Source organism: Cibotium barometz, chromosome 23, assembly GCF_041138505.1.
Source record: "Cibotium barometz isolate CiBa-2024 chromosome 23, ASM4113850v1, whole genome shotgun sequence".
Lineage (NCBI taxonomy): Eukaryota > Viridiplantae > Streptophyta > Polypodiopsida > Cyatheales > Cibotiaceae > Cibotium > Cibotium barometz.
Window position 1 is genome coordinate 30,323,142 of NC_141068.1, and position 18,078 is coordinate 30,341,219.

Consider the following 18,078-nt stretch of genomic DNA (forward strand, 5'->3'; position numbering starts at 1 on the left):
TGATGTCAGTCTTAAGGACATTGAGCTTGATGCATCGAGGAATTTCTTGCGTGATATGTAGGAAATGCTAACCGAAGCTCAGGATTCTATCATGAGTGCTCAGGATAGAGTACGATTTTATGCTAATAGGGGACGCTCATCTCGGTCTTTTGAACCAGGAGCATTGGTTTATTTAAAAGTTCCTAAAGATTCTCAGACTTTGTCAATAGAAAAATGCTTAGGATAGGGCATGGTTCTATGCTAATAGAGGATGCTCAACTTGGTCTTTTGAACCAGGAGCGTTGGTTTATTTAAAAGTTCCTAAAGATTTTCAAAAAATACTCGAATTTATCTCCTAGATATTGTGGTCCATTTTGATTTATACATGTTAACCCATGACGGACACATACTATGTTTTACATCATTAATTTAAATATTCTGAGTCATGGGCCGGGCTTGTCGGTACCATATGTTAAGGATGAAGGGATTGGGTGATCGCCGATGAGAGGCGCACCTTGGATATCAGTAGGATAAGGGTTAGGGTCGGCCGGCCATGTATGGGCGCCCAAGTGTGAACGGCCAAGTCACCTATATGAGTCAAATGTAACCCTAAAATCCTCATTCTCATGTGTTGTGAATAGAAGAGTGCTCTTGCCTTATCTCCTTGTTTTCCTTCTCCTGCGTGTGAGAGAGAGAGAGAGAGAGAGAGAGCGATCGAGCGCACTGTGTAGCGGCACGGCGAGGCGGCGGAGAGGCGGTAGAGCGGCGCGACGGCGGCTCCTCCTTCACGGCTGCGACGCGGGAATCCTTCAAGGCGGCAGTTAAGCGGTGAGTGACACACCTTTTGCATTCTGTTTTGAGCTTGCCTTCTTGGTTGTATGCTTGCAGCCATTCGTGGCTCGCATACAGTGCCCGGCAAGTCCCCAGCTACGACCTGTGCGGCAAAAGCGCACATTTTTGGCGCCGCTGCCGGGGAATTGCCCTGCACCAAGCTCCAGTCTGCAGCTCGGCTGCTGCGTGAAGTTTAATCTACACTGCAGGAAAGCGACTGTGTGTTTGTTGTTAAGGTGTTTTTGTGATTTGCAATCTGTTTCTGTAATCTGTCTTCTGCATTTCTGCTATTTTTCCGCTCCGCGTGTGGGCGTGCATTCTGTTATCTGGTTTCTGCGTGTGAGAGGGATTTTTGAATCCCCAGATTTGTGCTGTGTGTGCGAACTGCGCCGCGGCCAAGGCTGAACCCTAAGGAAACCCTGGAAAACGTATCCCACCAAAAAAAAAAACAGAAAATAAAAAAATTTAAAAAAATTAAAAATCAAACATTAAATTTTATTTCTAAAGAAGAAACCAAACATGTGAAGAGGAAAGATTTTTCAATTGGAAAAAAAATTGAAAAGAAAAAACCCCCAATTGACCCACGGCCCCGGCCCCGGCCCCGGCCCCGGCCCCGGCCCCGGCCTCGGTCTCGGTCTCGGTCTTTTGATATATATATATATAGGAGAGTGAGCCTCCATAGCTTTCTCTCAAGTGAGAGCTTATGGGAAGTTGTGCCCTATATGTAGCCCACTCCCCAAGGAGTAAAGTGAGTATGTGGGATAAAGCCCTCACCCTTTCCTCCACAAGCAAATAGGCTTTTGCCCCTTCCCCCCAAGGGAAACGGACTGTTTTGAGGACTACAGGAGCTCTAGATAGGCGAACACGGTGCTGTAAAGCACACTAGGATCCTTTGAACGATACGCTCGTTTCGAGCTATCATACACCCTAGTCCAAGTTCGACCGTAAGTAAGGGGGTCAAAAACGGGTTAAAAACAACACAAAAACAAGTAAAAACGGGGTGCGAAACACCTAAGAAACCACTTGTGTGAGTTTCAAGGGTAGTTACCAACGCACGTAGGGTACCCACGTCACATGCATCTACGTTCTGGTCGGGTACTAGAGCCTGAACCACTAGAAAGCGTTTCAGTCTACGCAGGCTCACACCATCCCTCCACGTTGGCATCTTGGCCTTCGGCTGGAACCCAAGGGAGTGCAACCCAAGATCCACGAATAGTGGATAGTGACTCATCCTCTGACTCAGAAGCCATGGAAGGGCACCCTACCAAGAACCCTGAGGAGACAAGCCAAAACATGCCAGTGTGGGCCCCACAACCTGGATCTAGCATGTTTAGTCGTCTAATAGAGACCTTTAGTAGAGCTACACGCTCTGAACATGCGACAAGCGAAGTAAATGAGGAAGGAGGGGTAGTAGATTCGCCATTCACATCTTATGTGGACCCTACCCTCCCAAAGAGTGTCCATGTGGATATTCTACCTACTTCGTTTAATGAGGGCCCTACTGAGCTACCAACTTCCGATGCTCTTCCTAAAGTAGAGGTCCCTAGAAGCCAACCCATAAGAAGTGACATTGCGTCCACTTCAAGAGAGCCGTTTGGCACACCAAGTCTAGATGGGATATTTCTCAATGAAAATTGGGAATATGATCTACACACAGAGACTCTAACTGACCTATACACAGGTTACACATACCATGTAGGTTGGTTAGAAGTCCTACGATCTACATCTAGCGCCACTAATCTAGAGGAGCAACAACACATGATATGTGAGGTGATTCATAGAATTATCCAAATTGAGAGGCAAAATAGGGGAGTGGACCTAGTTTCCACTGGCCCTATGAGGTTTTTGGATACGGGCAAGGCCAAACAACCAACCCTATCACAATTGGAGACTCCCTCGGTGAGTCCCATAGACCCTTCATATGTTGTTTCGCCTGGAGTCTCAATGCAGGTTGAGCCCACGAGTAGTAACTTTAGCTTTCCAACCTTGGCTCAACTTTCCATTAGGGAATCCGCAATGCCTACCCCAATGATGAGCATAGCTGAAAGTGCACCTGTTACCGCTGTAGTTAGTACGACACCGCTACCTAGTGGACCAGTACCTACAACAGTGCGTGCCAGTGCCTATCGACCCTATGTACCTATCGCTACTCATGCTCAGGTAGCTCCTACGCCTCCTAGTATGCCAATGGCGTATGCTCCACGACCGCCTTATCACCACCCTTATCCAAGAGGAGCTAGGCCTAGCCACATATCATATCCTACGTCATTTGCCAACCTACTCAGACCAACGCCAACTCCTATCAGCCAGGCTATCCCAGAAGTGCCTCCACCAACTATGCCTGCTCACCTAGGTGATCTCGCAGCGTTTGCTCAGACGATCGGACGATCTATTGCGGAAAACATGCGGGGTATGCCTGAGAGAGAACCTAGAAGCAAGGCAGTACAAGTGGCTAAGCTCACTCAAAACTTCAGTGGTAACGAGGATGTTAGGAAGCACATTGAAGTCTTTGAGCACGTGTGTGATTCCTTGGAAGAGCACAATGAGCTGCATAAGTGTAAAGCCTTAGGCTTAACCTTGAGTGGGAAGGCTGGAGATTGGTATCGAACCTTAAGGGTTGAAGAGCGCACTCACTACCCCACTCTCAAGAGACTGTTCTTGAAGGAATACATACGTGAGGGTGTGCTTTGGGGACTAGCATCTCAACTCCAAAAAGCTGAACGCGAGGAAGGGGAGTCAGTGAGAGACTTTATAAGTCGATTGAAGCATCTAAATTCTCGCTGCACTCCCGATGAACGCTTCAATAATAACCAACTCCTCGATAGATTCATCCGAGGATTGCGCCACGAGGACATTTACAATGGCCTAGTCATTAGAGGTCTTACAACGTGGGAAGCAGTCACTGCCAATGCAATCCAGTTAGAAGACAACTTGATGATTGCAGGTAAAAAGGTGTCTTCAGAAACAAAATCCGTTAGTTCACAAGTATCTGGGCACGAGCCAATGACGGTAAAACCTATTACCAAGGAGCCCAAGATATCTGAAATGTCTGTGACCGACCTTACTAAGGCTCTCCAAGAATACTTTAGGGGTAATCGAGCTCCTCAGAATAGCCATATGTACCCAAGGAGAGAGCAACAATGGTGTTCGGTGTGCTTAGGACCACATAGCACGAGTGAATGTCCCACATTCAGGGTTAAATTCAATGGGAATTGCAATGCATGTGGTAAGTATGGCCATCAATCTAAAGATTGCCTAACACTTAAGCGAATGTTGGCAAACCAGGCACCACTAGCTTGGTCAAGCACACCTCAAGTACCCGCGCTAATGCCTGCACAACCTGTCGAGCAACCGTCACAGCACATAGTTCCAAGGAATCCGAATGTAGTCCAGTCTGTGCCGTTACCACCGCCAGTGCTAGGACCACAACCTCCACATCCAAGGATTACTCCTATAAACCAAATGGGTTGTGAGTCACATAGTGCGTGTGGGGATTATGAAGAGGAGATAGACTCCACTGCTCCATACGGGATTGATACATTTGAAATGATTCCCCAGTACTACATGGAGGATCATCTCGGGCAAGTCAAGCCTGTATATCAAGCGGCTGCTCTCGCCACAAGAGGGCAAAACCTTAATACCATGGCAAGGAGACCACCTCTTCAATGCTACGAGTGTGGTGGACCGCATCGTGTAGCGGAGTGCCCTAATCGGCTACAGAAGATCTCTACTCAGATGCAACCAAATCAAGCGAGCACATCGGGAATGCCGGTACTTACATGTAATCGTTGTGGCATAGATCATTTGATCGCTCAATGTCCACATAATCCTAATGCACCCAAGATTACGCCATTGAATTTGGTTGAGGTCACCAACCAAGCACGAAGAACCACACCCGTTGTACCCGCGAATGTAGTTACACGATCAATGCTTCAAAATCAAAACTACATTCTTGAAGAGAGGGATACTGCATCAATCGCTCAGGCAAAGAAAAAGAAAACACGACGAAAGAGATCGCTTAATGCCACGAGCTCCAAGCCCAGTTCAAAGACCAACATAGGGACAGGAGACGACCCCGTGTATATGAATGATCCTGAAGATGATTCCGATTCAATAGAAACCATGGGGACCAAAGCCACTACCCTAAGGGAGGAACCCACTCGGGAGCTCAATGAAGGAGAATCAAACGAGTACATAAATAAGGGAAAACCGAAGGAAACTTCCTCAGCCCCACAACCAAGTCAGTCAATGCCCTCTCGACCACCCAAACTGACTGAGACTCCTCAAGACAAGCCACGTGGGCCAAAAACCCTCAAGAAAAAGATTGGAACTTACCCAAACCCAGTTGAGGAGATTGAACAAGTGCAACACTTCAGGGGTTCGGTGGAAGAAACACAAAGAGAACTGGAGCCAAACCCGAGAAAAATCAAAATTCCAGACACAGTGTTTCCTACGCAAGTTCAGCCTCACCGGAACCATAAACCGTTAGCTATACCTAGTATCATTCGGGAAGAAAGTGAGGATAGGACATCCGGAAGTGGGCAAACACCCTTCTTGCTGGAAAGAATGTTTAGTGAGGGACTGCCTGACCCCATTGAAGAGGAAGTGATTCCATCTTCACCAGTCCCTAGTCAAGGGGCGATGTCTCGAAAAGTACCATTAAATGTGTCTAAGCTAATGGATTTCATGTCCTCTGAGATCAGAACCACGATCATATCCAAATTATATGGAGATCCTGAGCTATTCTTAGCTCTTCGGGCATTTCTCAATGGAGAACTAAAGGCGGGGCTACCACAATTTGCAAATATGGATAGACCCGACACGCTTCAAGATGAAGGAGAACATTGGGATCTACAACCCAACCTAGATGAAAACTCGGTCGTGGAAATACCTGTTAACAAGTTGGGACAGTACTTTGAAGGGGACGAATCTAATGCCACCCTCCCCATTACTACCAAGGGATTAACTCTAAAGGGAATCCTTGATGGTGGTGCTGGAGTGAGCATTGTGACTAAAAACTGTTGGGAATCTATGGGAAGGCCTCACCTTGAAGTCACAAACATAGTGGTTAAGATGGCAAACGGAACCATAGCTAAACCTATTGGAATGTTAAGGGACCTCAAGATCAAGGTCCTGGGATACAAGGTAAAACATACCTTCATTGTAATGGATTTCTCCAAGCATCCTATGTCATATCAAATGATCTTAGGTCGTCCTTTCATGAGGGAAGCACAAATGGTGCATGACTGGTCGAAAAACCATGTCTACCTACAATTCCAGGACTCTGTCATTCGAGTTGATCTTGAGAATGGTCGTGCACATCCTTTAGGAAGCAAGGTTATCATTGATAATCGATCGGATACCACTATTCACTCCGCCCCATTAAGGTATTGCTATACATGCAAAAAAGAGACTGATGATGGGAAGGATTCTCCTTACATGGATGTCCTACCGGGTATGACTGAGTCGGATAACGTGGATTGGGTACACCTAGCGGCAACCATAGACACATGGGGAAATAGAGGTACAAGTTGGGTAACACCTGACGGGCAAGATATGCCACCGTTAGTGCCAATGAACATGATAGGTGTTATGCACTTGACTCCTGATGATGAGAACGTGGCAAACTCCACTGACACTGACAGTAGTGAAGACTCAGACCAATGCAACTCTGAGTATGAATCTCAACAAGAAGAAACTGACTCTGAGCCTGATGGGGGGGATAAATCAAATATTCACCCAAATGTGGAAGCAAGGTGCTCAAGGCCTAGGACAGTGGCCTCCTGCAGTTCATCCGAAAGTGAAGATCGACCAAGTGAGTCCGAATCTGATAGAAACAAAAATCAAAAACTTGGTAAGAAGAAAACGAGACATAAGCGCCAACGCTATCGAGCTAATGTACGCACTGCAATAAACAAGGAAAGATCTACTGCAGAATGGCTTAGTTATGTAGGAGCCATTGAAGATAGCGGATAATTGGGGACAATACCTCCAAAGTGTCATGTGGTGTATTCCGCAACCTCATGACGTCGCCCAATTAGAAATCGAAGAAAAACCAAAACTAAGTCGTACTGCAAGAAGGCGGCAAAACCAAGAGTTGGCTCAGCAGCAAAAGGAAGCAGAATTGAAAGAAAAAATCCTGGCACAACAAGAACCAGTAGACTTACACCCCGCCCCCGAGCATTTCAAATCATTCACCACAGGGGAACGTAAAGTAGTCTACACAAAAGCCCAACGAATGCCTACCAATGGGAGTAGCGGTGTCTACGATGGCCCTGCGGTAGTCAAGGAGATAGACTTAGCAGATCCGGGTGAGGAGTCTAAACCAGTTTTTATTGCTCAAGACCTCACCAAGGCGGAAGAAGCTGCACTTACGAAGCTTCTTAAAGAATTCAAGGACATATTTGCTTGGACATATCATGATATGAAGGGTGTTCCACCCTCGGTGGTGCAACACACGATTCCAATGATTAGCACTGCTAAACCAGTCCAGCAACGTCCCTACCCAATGAATCCTAAGTATGCAAAGATTGTACAAGAGGAAATTGAAAAGCTGGTAAAATGTGGATTCATATACCCAATTGAGCACTCAGAATGGGTTTCTCCGATAGTCATCGTGCCAAAGAAGAATGGGAAACTCAGAGTGTGCGTTGATCTCAAAAAGGTTAATGCAGCCACCAGAAGGGATCATTACCCCTTGCCATATTCTGAACATGTGCTTGAAAGAGTGGCAGGCAAGGAGGCATATAGCTTTTTAGATGGGTACTCGGGTTACAATCAGATCACAATTGCAGACGAGGACCAAGCTAAAACAGCATTTATCACAGAGTTTGGAGTGTTTGCCTTTCGCGTCATGGCTTTTGGCTTGACCAATGCACCTGCAACATTCCAACGATTGATAAACACGGCCTTTAAGGAATATCTAAGGGACTTCTGTGAAGCTTTCTTAGATGATCTTTGTGTTCATTCCTCGTGGGACGAGCACTTGATGTGTTTACGAAAAATATTTGAAAGGTGTAGATTATATCGCATCTCCTTGAATCCTTTCAAATGCCAATTCTGGGTTAAACACGGAGTTATCTTAGGACATATAGTGTCCAAAAATGGGATTTCCACTGACGAGAGTAAAATCAAGGTCATTCTGGAATTGCCACCACCCACCAACTACAAGGGAGTCCAACGCTTTATGGGCCACGTTGGTTATTATCGAAGGTTTATTCTATTCTTCGCCGAGATAGCTCGACCATTGTATAAGCTTCTCATCGAGTTTATTTGGACCGAAGAATGTGACCGTGCCTATGAGCTATTAAAGAAGGCCTTGGCGAGTGCTCCAATCTTGAGAATGCCTAACTGGGATTTACTCTTCCATGTGCATATTGATGCATCAAACTTTGCTATTGGGTGTGTTTTAACTCAACCTGGAGAACACAAGCTAGACTACCCCATTAGCTTTGCCAGTCGCCAGTTGAACGATGCTGAGATGAACTACACCACTACGGAGCGAGAAGGGTTGGCAATGATATATGCAGTAAGGAAATTTCGTTATTACCTCCTTGCCACCAAGTTTGTTTTCTATGTAGATCATCAAGCATTGTTGTATCTGGTAAACAAACCATGCTCCACAGGAAGAATCACACGATGGCTATTGATTCTTCTTGAGTTTGATTTCACTGTTGTTGTGAGACCTGGCAAAAAACATGTTATGGCTGATCATTTGTCTCGCATACCTAATGGTGAGGCTCCTACGGGGGTTGATGATGACTTACCAGACACTTCCCTGTTCATGGTGGAGACAATGCCTGAATGGAGTGAGAAGATTGTTAACTTTTTGGTTAATGGCTTTCCACCCAAGGAGCTTCGCAAAGATCTAGCTCGAAAGCTAATCAAAGAATGTGAACCCTATTGCCTGATAGCTGGGACTCTTTACAAAAGAGGAAAGGATGACGTTCTTAGGCGTTGTGCCCGAGAGGATGAGTATCTATACATTTTGCAAGAGGCACATATGGGCGTAGCCGGTGGTCACTTCTCAGGAGACTTAACTGCGCGAAAGATCTTACAATCAGGGTATTGGTGGCCCACTATGTTCCAAGATGCATCACTCTTTGTGAAGGGTTGCGATGAATGCCAACGATATAAGAAACCCCAGAGGAAAGATCAGATGCCCCTACATCCAATCAAAGTAAACCAACCATTTGAAAAGTGGGGTTTAGACTTTGCAGGTCCAATTAGCCCAGCGGCCCGAAACACACAATCTCGCTATATTATTGTGGCCACTGACTATATGACCAAATGGGCTGAAGCGAAAGCGACACGTAAGGCAGATGCGAGGACAACAGCCAAGTTCCTCTTTGAAAATATAATCACACGCTTCGGTTGTCCTTTTGAACTTGTGAGCGACAATGGTACACATTTTATAAATGAAGTGATTAAGGAGCTCACAACAAATTTCATGATATCCCATCATAAATCTACTCCTTATTATCCGCAAGCGAATGGCCAAGCCGAGAGTACAAACAAGACATTAATCTCTGTTTTGACAAAGACAGTTGAAGCTCATCGCACGGATTGGGATCTAAAGCTTACGACAGCTTTATGGGCCTATCGTACTGCGTACAAAGTGGCTATTAATTGTACACCATTCAAAATGGTATATGGCCAAGAAGCAGTCATGCCATGGGAATTTGTCATTCCTAGTCTTCGTGTTGCTACTCAAGAGGGATGGGATGGTAATCCCTTAGTAGAGCGTCTATATATCCTCGAGAGGCTAAACGAAGAAAGACAATTGGCTGTATACAATGCCCTTGTGGAGAAGGATAGAAGGAAAAAATGGTTTAATCGCCATCTAAAGGACAAGGACATCAAGGTTGGGGATAAAGTCCTGATGTATGGAGTGCGAAATGAAAAGAAGAAGCTCAAATATGCTGGTAAGGGACCATATAGAGTATGTGAAATTACCCCGCAAGGTACCATCAGAGTGGAGACTCTCGACGGAGTTGAAACCATTGGATTCCTTAATGGGAGTAAATTCAAACGATACTATGACCCCCTGAGCCAGGAGGAGTTACATGCAATCCATCAAAAGAAGGCAGCTAAAGAACAAGCTGAGCTTAAAAAGATACAAGCGAGAGTCGAAGCCAAAGAACGTCAACAGCGTGCTAGGAGACAACGAGAAGCCAACTTGGGAATTACGCAAGTATTTTTCGAGGAAGCAGAAGAGGATGCACTGGAATCTGACCCACCTCTAAGATACCCAATTGAGTTACAGAGTCCTTACGGGGAGGTGCTGTACAATGCATTATTGGATACAGGAGCTCAACACAATTTGCTATCATATGGCGTGTGGTGTCAACTGGGAAAACCACCTCTATCCAAGAGTTCTATCCAAGTTCAAGGAATCAACAAGAAGAAAACCCCCGTCTCAGGAATTCTGCACACTCCGGTTGCCTATGACAAGGGAACCATAATTCAAAGCTTTTTGGTTATGCCAGCTGGCACCATGGAAGGGACTGTAATCTTAGGGCGCAAATGGATGATGGCCACCAAGTGCAATATCGATTGGGCAACCAGACAAGTCACAACGCAAGAACCAACACTAGGTCTGACCGCTCAAAATCCCGCACCTAAGTCATCCACTCAAATATTAAATAATGAAAAATCACAAAGTCCAGTGGCAAAACCATCTTCGATTGTTGGCCACCCCTCTAACGCTTCAACGCCAAGAGTGGAAACAGGCAAGGTGGTCCCTAAAGCTTTGCTTACTATGCCAAAGAGTACATACAAATGGGTCCCCAAAGCTTCGCTAATAGCTACTTCCCCTGCTCAATCTCGTTCAGCCACCACCAAGAAGCCTCGTAAAAGGAAAGCAGCCACCCACCCGAGAAAGGGCAATGTAACATCACGATGGATCCCTAAAAAATTATTAGTAGCCCAAGGGTACTACGAGGGAAGTGACCAGATTTGGGTCCCTAAACATAAGCTGAATCCCTCTACATCACCTGTAAAACCTTGCAAACCAATTGTTGCCATCCCAACGATAATTCAAGATCGTGGTAAGGGAAAGGTAACAAAGTGCTCCATACCACTTCTTCCAAAGTTAGTTTGGATTCCCAAACGATATCGATCACTACCACCTAGCTCAGGAAGGGAAGAGCCACATGAAGCTTCTAGCTCCTCATGCCACGCACACACTCATATAGAAGTTTCTACATGCTCTACACCTACTCTTGTCAACACCCAACAAAAAACCGATAAGTCTACGTCTCCCCTTGTAATAGTATCGTCGGAAACCATTTCCTCCATTCGTCAATGGGAGCGTACACTACCATCTCTGCAATTGGATGTGGCCACAAGGGTCATAAAGAGCTATCTACCCACATCACAACCTATGACCCGCTGGGCAAATTGGTTCCAAGAGGCTGCAACATCATTGCAAATAATATGATCTGTCCAAGGAAAGGGGGAGCATGTACTCACGCTCGAAATTCTATTGCTTCCTCCTTAACCTTCTCCCCTGACCATGTAATTGCCAAATTCAAGGGGATGTATATATATAGCTTCATACATAGAAAAGAAAAGAGAAAAACAAAAATAGTAAAAAGAGCAAGAGCACAAAAACAAGAGAAATATCCGTATACAATCAAGAACTAGATTGACCTGTCTAAACCTACTGATGCTATATCTGTGTTTGCAGATATGGCAGATGCCCGATCATCATACACTTCATCCACTCCTACCTTTGGTGAGAGGTATCATCTATACCTTTCTCAGATATTCCACATGTGCTATCCTGTAATTGAAACTGAATGGGATCATATAGATGTACTAGCCAGAGAAGAAAATGTTGAGGAATTAGAATGGCTAATTCGCCTATTGACCATGACTGACCCCTACTCCGTAGAGGACATATCCCCGATAGCCCAATGCTTTCCTTTTCCACAAGATGACTATCCTCGCATGGTTACATTTTTGATGAGTTTATGTGGATGGGAAAATGAAAAGGAAATATCTGACAATGATGAATGGACGGATGAAACTCATGGCACTACTGAGGTTGACTTTATTTGTTTGGATGATGCGGATAGAGGCTTAGCCTTAGGGCTAGAGCCAGGACTCTACAACATCCTCTTACCGTATCCTCAGTAGTAGTGTGGTGACTGGTAGGTAGGTTAGCGTTTCCAAGTTTTTTCTAGTTCAGATTCCTTAAACAAGTCTTGAAATTTTCACACTGATGTGCCTCTCGAGGTATAGTGCTTGTTAGTTGATTGTACAGGTTAAAAACTTTGAGGTGGGTTCGCTTTCAAGTCCTGAGACTGCCAAACGTTCATCAAAATATATCTACATCAAATTGCAAGCTGTCTCGTCAAATCAAGGAGATCTCCAATTCCAGGTGTAATTCTTCCATACCCACTCTCTTTCGTTTTTACTGTTCAATTAATTTCATAAACTATAAGGCATGACCACATGGAAATTGTCAATGTACTACTTAGTTTTTGAAGTTGCTTGCATGTTAGTGTAAATCATTAATGAGCTTAACTTTATTGGAAATATTCCTAGGCAGCATGACGTCTTTAGTTAACCTTGGAATACGATTGTCTTAGGTCTAGGGTCAAACCATCTTAATGTTTGAACACCTGGCTGTGTGTGTGTTGACCTCTAGGACATAGCTTTTACCCCTTGTCGAAAGGATGTAAGAACACATTTTAGTTCAGGAGCGAAGATCAAAAGAAACTTTATTTAAAAAAAAAAGCCTACAATACATGGCAATACAAGTCTACGATGTGCTTCAATGTTGGCCTATCGCCTTATTGACACTTGGTAGGCGAGGAGTATTCTACTCCAAACCGATGCCTTGGTTGGTAGGGGGTAGCCTTGCCTAAAGTGAGCTAATAGATTCCTGGATAATGCCTTGTGTTAAACATGGTACCAGGATCGATGTTAGTTTTGCCTTAGGAAGGTCGCCATTGTATAAAAATTGTCACGTGCATTTAAAAAAAAAAAGGCAAAAGGCTCCTGTAACTCTAATGTTTCTTGTGTCCCTAGACTCGTGGTATTAACTTGTTCTTAGAGTAGACACAGTGTGGTCATCTGTTTATTTATTAAGCTTGGTTATTTACCTTGACTTACGCCAGTTTAATAAACCTTGATTAACCTTTGACACCTTGCTTACTCTGGATTTACTTTCAATAATTTTAAACTCCTATTAATTTGCTACACTAGCTCATTCATGTGACCCTTAAACTAAGTTCTCATAACAACATCCATTGTGGTCTAACATGCTTGAATTTATACACTTTATATCTTTTGAATTCCAGCATACTTTCACTCTACTTCCCTGTTTTGCAGACGGTCAACAACAACAACCCTCTCGAGCTTACCATACCATAGCTTCCGAGGACGGAATCTACATCAGGAAGGGGGGCATGTTAACCCATGACGGACACATACTATGTTTTACATCATTAATTTAAATATTCTGAGTCATGGGCCGGGCTTGTCGGTACCATATGTTAAGGATGAAGGGATTGGGTGATCGCCGATGAGAGGCGCACCTTGGATATCAGTAGGATAAGGGTTAGGGTCGGCCGGCCATGTATGGGCGCCCAAGTGTGAACGGCCAAGTCACCTATATGAGTCAAATGTAACCCTAAAATCCTCATTCTCATGTGTTGTGAATAGAAGAGTGCTCTTGCCTTATCTCCTTGTTTTCCTTCTCCTGCGTGTGAGAGAGAGAGAGAGAGAGAGAGAGTGAGAGAGCGATCGAGCGCACTGTGTAGCGGCACGGCGAGGCGGCGGAGAGGCGGTAGAGCGGCGCGACGGCGGCTCCTCCTTCACGGCTGCGACGCGGGAATCCTTCAAGGCGGCAGTTAAGCGGTGAGTGACACACCTTTTGCATTCTGTTTTGAGCTTGCCTTCTTGGTTGTATGCTTGCAGCCATTCGTGGCTCGCATACAGTGCCCGGCAAGTCCCCAGCTACGACCTGTGCGGCAAAAGCGCACAATACATCAGATTGGCACGGTTGCATATGAACTTAAACTACCTCCACATGTTAGAGTTCATCTAGTCTTTTATATCAATAGATTGAAAGGGAAACTGGGAGGTGAGGATAACACAGTTACTCCTCAAGAACTCATTGAAGTCGAAGAATTATCCTATGTTCCACATGAACTTGATAAGGTACTTGAATTCAAGGAAAGGAAACTTTGTAGTTGACTAATCCTTGAGGTTAAAATTAGGTGGAAAGATAGGAAAATAGAGGATTCGACTTGGGAGTCGGTTGAGATTGTTCAATGCAATTCTCCTTCTTTTCATTGCAAGAGTGCAATGTTTTGAGAGAGGGGAAGTATGTTATATGCACATTATGTGTGCATATACTAGGAGGCTAACCCACATTAGGCTTGTGAGCATGGGAGCATGGGAACAAGCTCTAGTGGAGCATGGGTTAGGACTAACCTTAAGGGTTAGGGTCAGGCATCCAAGGGTCACACATGGGAAATGGAGAGTCAAGAGTCACTTGTTGAGGGCCCTCCTATATAATAGGGACATGGGGCACACTCAAGGGAGGCTGAGGCTATGGTCTCTTGATGTTATCTCGAGGCTAGGTTATGTTATGTTCTCTTGTGTAGAGGATCATATCTACTCACCTACCATTTCACACTATAGCTACATGCTCATGGATTGGAGTTATACCTCTTGATGGTATGGGACATCAAGGTAAAGGTATGATGTACTTCATTATAATTCATGTGTGCATCCCTTGGGCGCTCGGGGGTGGTCGGGTGGATGAGTTTATGCTTGATTTATGCATGTTTATGCATAACAATTATCTAGAGAGATCTTAGGGTTTTAACACACGAGCGTGAGTGAGCTAAAGTGAGTAAGAAAGGCACTAGGGAGGCATATAACTACTTCGTCTCTGACCATCCACACTAAGATGTCTGGCACATTTCATACCTTTGGGGAAAAATGGAGCCTAAATGGGAAACTGGGTAGCTCTCAGTTGGGTGATCCGCGGTGTGAATTCCAACCCCAATGTATAAGAAATAACGTGAGTGATATGGGGATGACCAACTTAAGTGCGTGTTCATGTGCAAGGTTAAAAGATGCAAAGTAATCATAGATTTAAGTCCCATACACAAATCTAAACTTGAAATAAACTGAGACAATCATCATGGATATGCTTAAACACCATATTAGTGAATTTGGAAATTTCCCAATTCCTATTTTTGAATACTTAAAAAAGGGGACATGGAAAACATGTTTGTAAGTTTCTCAAAACCCTATCATATGACCTATCGTTGGAAAGCGCTTGAAAAATGGAATCTAAAGAGCTATAAAGCGCTCATTTTGGATTAGTGGTGTTCAAGTTATGGTTAATCCAAACTTTTGACCACGTGTCCCAAACTTGTGAGAAATTCCCATATTCCCCAATATAATGTTCTTAGGAATTTATGGAGTTTATGTCCCATTGAGTGGCACCTTGCCCATTGTACACATGAGGCCACAAGTTGAGTACAACACATCAAGTCGTGGCTCCCTCAATACACTTCATAATACTACCTAAACCGAGACCTTGAGCAAATCCAAGAGCCGAGAAACATCTACTTGTATGACTCCACCCATGTTAATGCACATTTGGTGCAAATAGGTTGAGTTAGACAGCAAGACTAATCAATGGTTTTGATTGTTCAATCCCAAACACATCAGCACTTTCAAGGCATTGAAAGAGGTCTTCGCCATTGAATTCGCACTAAGCGGTACTCTAAGATGGAGCCATGTCGTTCAAATGTGCCAAGTCAAACAAAAACTTGAGGAAACTTCATGAGATTACATCATGCACATCAAGTACAAGGAAAGGGAAAAGTTGAACGATGAGCAAATAATTAAACGTTTCCTCCAAGGGAAAAGGGAAATGTTGAGCATCAAGCAGCTAGTGATGAATCATTTGTTCTCCAAGGAAAAAGGGAAAAGTTAATCATCAAGTAAATAATGGATCATTTCCTCTAAGGATTGCAAAATCCAAAATTACATGCTCATTTGCTACTAGTGAAGGAACCTTGCCTCATTTGACCATGTAAATGAATCATTTCCTCCAAGGGAAAAGGGAAAAGTTGAGCATCAACAAGCAGATATTGGATCATTTCCTCTAAGGGTTGCAAAATCCAAAATTACATGCTCATTTGCTAGTGAAGGAACCTTGCCTCATTTGACCATGTAAATGGACCATCTACTTGATGACAATACACAAGAAAAAACTGAACCAAATGAACAAGTTCCATATGTGCAAAGAGAAATCTCATTATACAAGACCAAATTAAATGAAGAACTTGCATATGTGCCAGGAGAAATCTTGCTAAATGAGACCAAACCACAAAACAGTGAGGGCATACCAATTGTTAATGTGACCATTCAAGGGTTCGGTGTTTCATTAATTGATCTAATGTAACAATAGTTATTGATCGATTCTAAAAATGACCCATCACTGTACCCCCAGAAAGCATAATAAGTTGGTGTGTAGTGTGTCAACACACTCATATAGGACCACAATGTTTGGTTCTAATGCCAAGACAACTCCTCTATTGTGATTATTGTATGGTGACCATGGGACATTGGAGTGTCAATGTCATTACATTGCACTATCTTAACCAACTACTTTCCTTGACCTTCCTTGATCTACCTCCAAAGTCCATTGGAATTTCTTGCTCCCCCTATGAAACATGCATTAATTGTGGTTGTGCTAACACGAAACAACTCACAAACAAGGATCTTAATGCTGCCCTAGTGTTCCCACAATGCTTCCTATCTTGTCATCCCCAGCCCAGTAAGCATAGTGTGCCCACTATGATTCCTATCTTGCCATACTAACCTCTTTCTTTGTGGGAAATCATAAACAATTTGGGAAAGACCAAAGCATTACTGATGGTGAGATGAAGGAATCCAAGCACTTTGAAATCCTTTAGACATGCCTTGTGCAACTCAATGATGATCTCGTGCAAAGTGATCTATCATTACTCATGCCTCATGCAAAGTGACCTACCGTTGTGCAACTCAATAATGCAAAGTGACCTACCTTTGTGCAACTCAATAATGCTCTCATGCAAAGTGATCTACCATTGTGCAACTTAATGATGCTCTAATGCAAAGTGATCTACTATTACTAGCATAGTGTGCCCACTATGCTTTCTATCTTACCGTACCAGCCCCTTTCTTTGAGGGAATTCCTAAATAATCTAGGAAAGATCAAAGCATCATTGATGGTTAGACAAAGGAGTCCAAGCTTTCCAAAATCCTTGAGACATGTGTTGTGAAACTCAATGATGATACTCTCATGCAAAGTGATCTACCATTACCCATGCCTCATGCAAAGTGATCTACCATTACTTATGCCTCATGTAAAGTGATCTACCATTACTCGTGCCTCATGAGTGATCTACCGTTACTCAATGATGCTCTCAAATTGACCCAAAATTGATTGTGCACACCATTGGTGCACCCACAAGAAAACCTCCACCATTATAGTGTTTTCATTGCCAAGGATCAAGTTGGCTAAACACTTTATCCTATAATAAACACTCTGAACACCTCAAAGGATAGACACCATCGTGTTATAGTTGCAAACTAGACTACTTCTCTCCTAATTCTACAAAGATTTCCCCTTGCAAGCAATTGTCGACTCCACAATCAAGGCTTTCCCAAGAATTTAACATAACGAGATAACCACTATCCCATTAAACGTGCTCACATGAATGCATGCTAAGAAAAATAGGACAACAATCAAGGAGTTTGCAAAATCTTCTACCTTGAAGTCGATTGTGGATAAACATGTGCAAACAAATGACAAGCTCATCACAAGTGGCTAAAAGAAACAATGATTGAAAGAAGGTGAGGTTATCATACAAAGTGGATAAACACGTGCAAACAAATGACAAGCTCATCACAAGTGGCTAAAAGAAACAATGATTAAAAGAAGGTAATGTTATCATACTTACAAAGTGGCTCTAAAAAGAGACAAGACTCCTCATCCTCTTCCCATATCAATGATAGTGACACTAAAGCCAATGGTTGAGGGAAAAACTATGGTAGATCAAAACATTGGGCATCTAAATATTGAGCAACTGATGAAGAATATAAAAGCCCAAAGTATTGTTATAGGCTTACCAGGGATGGAATGCACAGAGTATGTGAGCACAAAGTATGTGAAGCGAGCCAATTGGGCAAATCAAGATAAGCATACATTTTTGCATGATAACCATGTAAGTCAAAGACCTTTGG